This window comes from Pteropus alecto, unplaced genomic scaffold (genome assembly GCF_000325575.1).
Source record: "Pteropus alecto unplaced genomic scaffold, ASM32557v1 scaffold143, whole genome shotgun sequence".
Classification (NCBI taxonomy): Eukaryota; Metazoa; Chordata; class Mammalia; order Chiroptera; family Pteropodidae; genus Pteropus; species Pteropus alecto.
Window position 1 is genome coordinate 3,232,007 of NW_006434828.1, and position 7,885 is coordinate 3,239,891.

Below are 7,885 nucleotides of genomic sequence, written 5' to 3' on the forward strand. Positions count from 1 at the left end.
TTTGCCTTCTGTCTGTGTGTGTTTTTCTATCTGAAGTGCGTCTCGTAGGCAGCACGTGTCAAGGTCTTGTTTTCTTATCCGTTCAGCCACCCTATGTCTTTTGATCGAATCATTTGATCTATTTATCTATTTACTAGTTACTGCCATTTCATTAGTCATACTTTTTAAAATCTTTTCTCTCCTCCTCCTCCTCCTCCTCCAGAAGTCCCTCCAACATTTCCTGTGACACCAGCTTGGTGCTGATGAACTCCTCTAGCTTTTTCTTGCCTGGGAAGCTCTTTATCTGTCCTTGATTCTAAATGGTAGCCTTGCTGGATAGAGTCATCTTGGTCGTAGATCCTTGCTTTTCATCACTTTGAAAATTTCATGAGGGTGGCTCCATAGTGTAGCGGGGAGCACATCTGCTTTACACACATAAGGTCCTGGGTTTATGTCCCAGGTGGAGCCACGGACCATACTCCGGGTGCACCTGGCCCTAGGGGTTCGCCACAAGCGTGTGGGGGGAGATGCCCCACCTTCAGAGATCCGGTTCTTAAAAAAAATAAAGGGAAAAAGGCAACATCCATAGGTCGGGGGTGGAAGTGGGGAGAGGGAATTAAAGAAGGGGAAAAATAAAAATAAAAATGAAAATTTTGTGCCAGTCCCTTCTGCCTGCAAAGTTTCTGTGAGCAATCAGCCAACAGTCTTATGGGAGCTCCCTTGTAGGTAACTAACTGTTTTTCTCTTGCTGCTTTTAAGATTCTGTCTTTCACCTTTGGCATTTTAATCATGACACGTCTTGGCCTGGGCCTCTTTGGGTTCATCCTGTTTGGGACCGTCTGTGCTCCCTGGGCTTGTATGTCCATCTCCTTCAGCAGAGTTTGCCGTCATTTCTTCAAATAGGTTTTTGATCCCTCGCTCTCTTCTCCTTTTGTTCTCCCTGTGAGGCGAATGTCGGTTCACTCGATGTCGCCCCAGAGGCCCCGTAAGCTCTCCCTGTTTATCTGGATTCTTCTTCCTTGGTGCTGTTCTGATTGTTTCCTGCTACTTTATCCTCCAAATGCCTGATTCGAACCTCTGCGTCATCTAATCTGCTGTTGATTGCTCTTAGGGTATTCTTGGTTTCTGTTATTATATTCTTCATTTCCGACTAGTTCTTTGTTATGTTTTTTTTTTACGTCCATTTTTGTCTCCTATCTCTGCGTTGAAGTTCTCACTGAGATGACCGAGCCTCCTTGTAACCAGTGTTGTGAACTCTGCATATGGTAGGTTGCTTGTCTCTGTTTCGCATAGTTCTTCTCCTGGAGCTTTGTTCTGTTCTTTCATTTGGGACCTGCTTCTTTGTCTCCCATTTTGGCTGCCTCTGCGTGTTTGTTTCTGTGTATTAAGTAAGGCTGCTATGTCTCCTGGTCTTAGGTGTCCAGTGGGGCCCAGTGGCGCAGTCCCCCTGGTCACCTGAGCCCAGTGGTCCAGGGGTGACCTGGGTGTGGGTTGTGTGTGCTCTCCTGTTGTAGTTGAGCCTCGGTTGCTGTTGGCACATCAATGGGACAAATCGACCCTTGAGCTGATTGGTTGTGAGGACTGGTCTTGACTTCAGTGGAGGGGCTTTTGTGCAGTGGCTGATGCTGTGGGTCAGGATTCGCTCTAACAGGGCTCTGGTGCCTGCCCAGTCTGCCCTTTGGATGTGTTGTCATTGGATGCGGCCCCAGATGGTGCTCTGGCTCAGACCTAAGCCAGCCACCAGGCATGCAGGCTGGTGCTTCCTGAGAAGGGCCCTCCACAGGCTAAGTTCAGCCACAGCCCGTGCCCTGCCCGGGGCCACCTGGCGTGAGCCACTAAGCACTCCGCAGATTGCTGTCACCTGTGCTGGGCTTGGATGTGCCTCAAGAGACCAAGCTGCCAACCCAGGCCGGCTGCTGCTAGTGCCAGGCTTGGGACTGCTCAGCAAGGGGTACGGGGCTCACCGAGGCCAGATGCTACTTGTTTGGGGTTTGTGAACCTTTGAGAGATTTTAGGAAAGTTTGCAGCAGGAGCCAAGACAGGCCATCTGTGTGGAAAAGCCACTGGAAGCAGCTTGGATGGCCCAAACATTGGGAAGGGTGGGGTCTCAGGGAATCACCTGGGCAGGACAAATGGTGTCAGCCAAGTTGATGAAGACTCAGAGATGGCAGCCACCTGCATCTGTACACCAGGAGCAGGGAGGGCTCAACAAAGGACCAATGGTCTCCACCAGCGCTTCTATCTGGGAGAAAGCTGCCCCTCCAGCCATTGCCCTGAAGCCAAACAACCTAGTTCCTCCCCATACGTCCCTGGTGCCTTTTGAGCTGTGGCCCTAGTGCTGGAGCTCAGAGCAGGTAAGTCCGTCAGTGGTGAGTTCACATGAGGGCCCTTTAAGAGGATGCCCGGGACTCCCACAGCCCTGCATGCCATTCAGCCACCATCCCCGCTGGTTTTTACAGCCAGAAGTTGTGGGGACTTCTCTTCCTGGCACTGGAACCCTGGGCTGGGAGCCTGGTGTGGGGCCAGGTCCCTTCGCTCCTTTGGGGGGACCTCCGCCGCCAAGACGTCCCTCCTGATTCTCAGTCACCACACACGGGGGTGTGGGACCAGCGCATTGCACGTCTCCACCCTCCTACCAGTCTTGAGGTGGCCCCTTCTGTGGGACATCTGTTCAGCCAGACCTCAGGTGATTTCCGACGATGGCCGTTTTGTAGTTCATTTGTAATCGTGACGTGCCCATGCGGGGAGGTGGGCACAGAGTCTCCCTCCTCCACCATCTTCACCGGACTCACCCCTGTGGGTCTTGACTCAGTCTCATCTCTTCATCTGAACGCCCTCCCCTCCTCCTCTGCCTGGGAGACCTACTCACCCTTTGCTGAGGTCGTTCCCAGAGACCCACACCTGCCGGTCTCGCCTCCTCAGTCTGCCCCCAGCCTGGGTGCTTAACTCTCCTCGGGCCCCTGACGTGCTCTCCGTGAATTCTGCTTATGTGGCTCCAGGTCCACTTCCTTGCAGAGTCAGACGCAGTCAGTGATAAGTAATTAAAAGCCACCAGAGTCATAGTCTTCTCTTTCATTAATTTCTTCCCACAGCATACAATAAAATGCATGTTTTTATTAGGATATAACGTCCGTATTCAGTGAGGAGAGATGTCAGCCACATGTCAACAGCATCTGCTTGCCTCCGTTTGAAGAGTAGGGGCTGGGGGTCGGGGGAGAGGAGAGGGCAGAGATGTGAGTGGCAGATCTGAAGATTAAAAACAAGCAGGACAGGACAGCGAGAAGCCGAAGGAGCCATCCGAGCACACGCCGATGCTGATCACACCTAACAACGGAAATGAGGGCTCCATCGGGACAACCGGAACTTGCGTTTATCTGTTGCGTTTCTTGTGAAGGGCGGGGGGAAAAACAAACCTTCCTGGTTCATGAATTAAAGTGAATCCAGCTAAACTGAATCCAGCACCCCTAGAGCAACACTGGACGAGATGTGGGGAAGGCTTTCCCAGGAGGCCAGGAGGAGGGCTGAGGTGAGCCCGGTGCCACCCCATCTGGCACCCGAGTGCCTGTCGGTGGCAGAGGACAGGAGAAAGGGGAGTTAGCAACCCGTCTCGGTTTTCCAAGTCCTTACGGGCCCCGGCTCCCTGCTGGCCACTCGGACCTCCCACCCCGAGGGATCAGGAATGAACGGCTGTCCACCAGAACTCTGCAGATGGAGGTCACGGGCAGCCCGCCCCCGAGGCCACTGGGAGCCCTCCCAGGCCAGGAGGGACATACTTGGGAAGGTGGGATGAGGCTGGGGAACGTGACTGACTCAGCCAGGGGACACCACTGAGAAGCCAGCTGGCTCAGTCTCCCTGCAGAAGCATCTCCATCAGCATCGGGAGCAGTCACATCTCCTGGGTCCCCGTCCCATCCCAAGAGGCCAAGCGCCAAGCCTTCCCCCAACCTCGGAAGGAGCAGAAGGTGCTCTGGAGAATTCGTGCCTGAGAGAGCTGGGGCTGGGGGTACTGGGCAGCACTGAGGGGAACGTGAGGGCTCGAACTGAAAACGGCGTCGACGGGTGAAGTCCACGTTCTGAATGGTGAGGGCTCTGCCGCCGGCCGCCCAGCACCCAGGCCCCTGGGACGTAGGCCGATGTCCGAGGACAGCGTGTGGAAGAGTCCCTCTCTGGAGAGAGTGGCCGGCGACAAAGAGGACAAATGCCAATGACTGGGGTCCCCCAGATATGACGGGAGCCCAAGCTGATCACCTTAAGCCAGTCTGTGGGTGACAGGAGGCCCCTTCACCAGCACACACACACAGCTGCCACCCTCTGGAGACGGGGCTTGGCCGTATGACGTATGTGAGCCATGGGACATTAGCAAAAGGGACGCAGACGAAGGCTTGGCGGTGCTGCACGTGGAGGCGTGCCATCTTCCGGCTGTGCTCGGGGCCCCAAAACCACGGAATGAGCTTGGGCCAGCTGGGGAAGCCGCGTGGAGGACAACCAAGGTGCCCTGGTGACAGCCTTCCGACCGCCAGATCTGTGATTCAGGCCGTCACAGGCTACAGCCACGTGATGACAGCGTGCGCGGCGGTGACACCAGACGGGACTGTCCGAAAGCCCAGCCAGCCCGCCACAGTCCACGCCGCAGCCTGCGCAGTGTGCGCGGGGGGAAGCGGGCGGGTCCGCAGCAGCCGCCGGCCCGGATGCGGGGAGCAGCCGCGCGCTTACCTGGGCGGCGGAAAACTCCGGGACAGCGCCGTGTGGGTGGACGCGCTGCGTAGCAAGGAGCTGCGGGAGGCCGGCGTGGGGCGGGCCAGAGCCGTGACAAGAGGTCAAAGCCATAACAGGCACCCTCAGGGCCAGATGGGGCGGCCCCACAGATCACGGGCAAGGCGGGCTTTTAGGTAAAGCGAGAGGAGCCCTTTCGGGGTGAGCGGCGGGGAGACCGGCTCTGACTGCTCCTCCCAGGTGCCATTGAACTTGTCCTGGTAGCCGCCCCGGGGTTCCTGGACGCGGCTGCTGGAGCAGAGGGGAGGAGGCTCCGCAGGAACCCTTCCCAGGAGCTGCCGGGTGTGGCCACCGGGGCTGTGCCTCCCGCTCTGCGACGTCAGTCACCGCGGATGAGGTTTGCGGCCGGTCAGTGGTGACGCTGCCCCCAGCCCGCTCATTCTCGGAAGTGCGTCTACGGAGCAAAGCTCTTTCTCAGCAACTCTCACGTCGCTTCGAGGTATAATTCGATAAGAAAGCTGGTCACGTGCTTGATTCTTCCCCTTTATTTACCATTTTTTGGAATCGTGAGTCGATTTCCTATTGTTGGCCAAAGGTGGCCAGCTACCCTTATTGGACTGACATTACAGCTCGTGGATTTTCAGCATCTCTAACGTGTTTCCTTCCATCCGTCGCAGTCATCGTTATTAATGGTACATCTTGCGGCACCTCTGGCCTGTGGAGGCATCTTTAGGTCCATTCCTGAGTCCCTGTGCCGTGACCCCAGGAGTCGCCGTTGGCGTCCTGGCCTTCCAGCATGACAAGGTGCTCCGGGCTTCTCTAGCAGGCGTTTGCCCCAGACCCTCCGCCAGCCATTTCCTCACGGAGGGACCACAGTCTGGACTCTGGCGGCGCTTCCTGTCCCTCGGTTGCTCAGTGTTCCCTTCCCAGCCACTTTGGAATGCCACGGTCTCACCTGACTTCTTGCATGTTACGTATGTATCACCCTAAAAATCTTGGTTCCTAAAGATGTAAACATAATAACTTACTGGCTTCAGCTTACAGCTTCGGGTTAACAAAAGCAACATTGTTACAAGAAATGTGAATACTGAAACAGTTTAAGCCTTTTTTGCCTTTAGATTATATCCCACCAGGAATGTATAGTCAAATTATAACGTTTTAAAGCTATTTTAAATGAGTCCTGTCTGCAAAGTTAAGCCACCAAATGATACAAAATTAGGTGCAATTTGTTTGATTTTGCTTTTGATTTTTTAGGGATTTCTCTTTTATTCCTTTTGACTTAATTTTTTTTTATAATTGTGTAAAACATGTATATGGCTGCAAAGTCAAATCCACAGAACGCATTTCATGCGGAGGAGCCTGGCTTCTGTCCCAGCCGCAGACCCTGTTCCCTCGACCCTGTTATATTTATGTCATGGCTGATCTCTTCAGTGTTGTTTTTTAGTGGAAATTTGGTATATATTCCAAGTGAAAAAAAAAATCATATTATGAGCTTGTTGCAAAAACAACTTTGATTAGATCTTAAAAGCATTTATAAATGTGTGCCAAAGGCCGGCGTGAGTTGCACATTACGAGAGAGTCAGTGATGCCAGGAAAAACAGCTCACCCTGGGGACAGCCCTCGTGGTCATCTTCCAGGTCACAGGCAGCGCGTGGGTGTCATGGCCAGAGTTCCGAGGTGGAGAACAGAACCCGCGCTGGCCGGTTCAGGCAGGAAACAGCTTGTTAGGGGCTGAAGGGGCTGATGGTGCCGCCGCGGAGCCGAACTCGCGGGCTCTAGGTAGAGCCTTCGGGACCGACCTCTAGGCAGTGATGCCCGGGAACGTGACGGTCCAGAACCGCCCCGGATCCAGGAGCTGCTCCCACGCCCGCCACCGCTGCCGCGCTCAGCGCTGTCCATATCCTGCCGCGGGACACAGGGGACAGACACGGTGCTGCAGAGGGGACTGAGTGTCCCCCTCGCTGGACTCAACGAGGACCTCCACCTCGGTGCCCGTCACAGACCAGGGCGGCCCGAGGCTGAGAAAGGCCGTGCGTAGCTTTCCATGCCCCGCACTCAGGAAAGAAGGCAGAGGGGAGGGGAGTGGGCGTCCCCCCCCCTTGCCGGCGAGGAACCGTGACAATCCCAGATGCAATGGTAGAGCCACCGAAGGGAAAGCTTGTCACCTGCCCTCCTGAGCCACGGTTCAAGCGGAAATCTTTAAAGGGGACTTTTAAAAGGATCTTGCCTGCGATGTGTGCCTTGGACATTAGGTGTCAGCCCTTTCTAAGTGCGACTCCACCATGCTGGGGGCACTGCTGTCCTTCAGGCAGATGGTCGGCCCTCAAGCCTGACTTCCGGGCAGTGTTCTAACGCCCCTCACCGCCAGGAGGGACAGGGAGTGGGCAAAGCAGGCGACGCACAAGGCGGCTCCTCTCTGTCGCCATGCCGCGTGGCCTCCTGGGGGAGGGATGTCCCTGGGCTCACTGAGGCTGGCTGGAATCGGGGTCCGGGTCCCTGGGCTTCCCAACCAAAGTGAAGAGCAGCGAATCGCTGCAGTCCAGCCCTGAGCCAAGCGGGCGGCGACAGGCGAGCGGGGACGCGCGAAGCCCCCGGAGGGCTGTGCCCAGCGCGGACTGGACCGCGGAAGCGGGCTCCAGGCTTCTCTCGCTCTTTTCCGTTCCTTCCTTCCGTCTTTATTTATGTTTGAGTGTTAAAGAGAGCTATCCGAAAGCTCTTTTGCTGTTCTGGGTAAACCGGGCCTTCCCAGAGCAAGAGGAAGGGGTGGTCAGCGGGTGGAGCTGGACGCAGTGACCCCAAGGGACCCTTAGGATCGTGGAGCCAAGGGGCAGAAGAAAGCACAGTCGCCCTGTTACGCAGCCACGTCTGTGCGAGGCCGGCCTTGCTCGGAGCTCTGCCCTGGCTCACGGACTGCCCGGGGAATGTCCCGGGCCGCCCTTGGGTTTCCAACGCGCCCGAGACGCTGCGCTGCCCCGAGTTCAGCTTCAATAAAAGGGCCCGGCCGGCCCTTGATCACGCGGCTTGCCTGACAGCCGGCTCAGGCCCGGGCCTAATTGAGCCCGGGTCACCTGGGAATAGGTTCAAAGGCATCGAAGCCGTAAACCACCTCCAGGCCCCGAGCCAGAGAGGCCTGGCGAACAAAGAGTCCCCCGAACCACTTCAAACGCGCTCGCGCCCGGCGTCCAGATGGCGC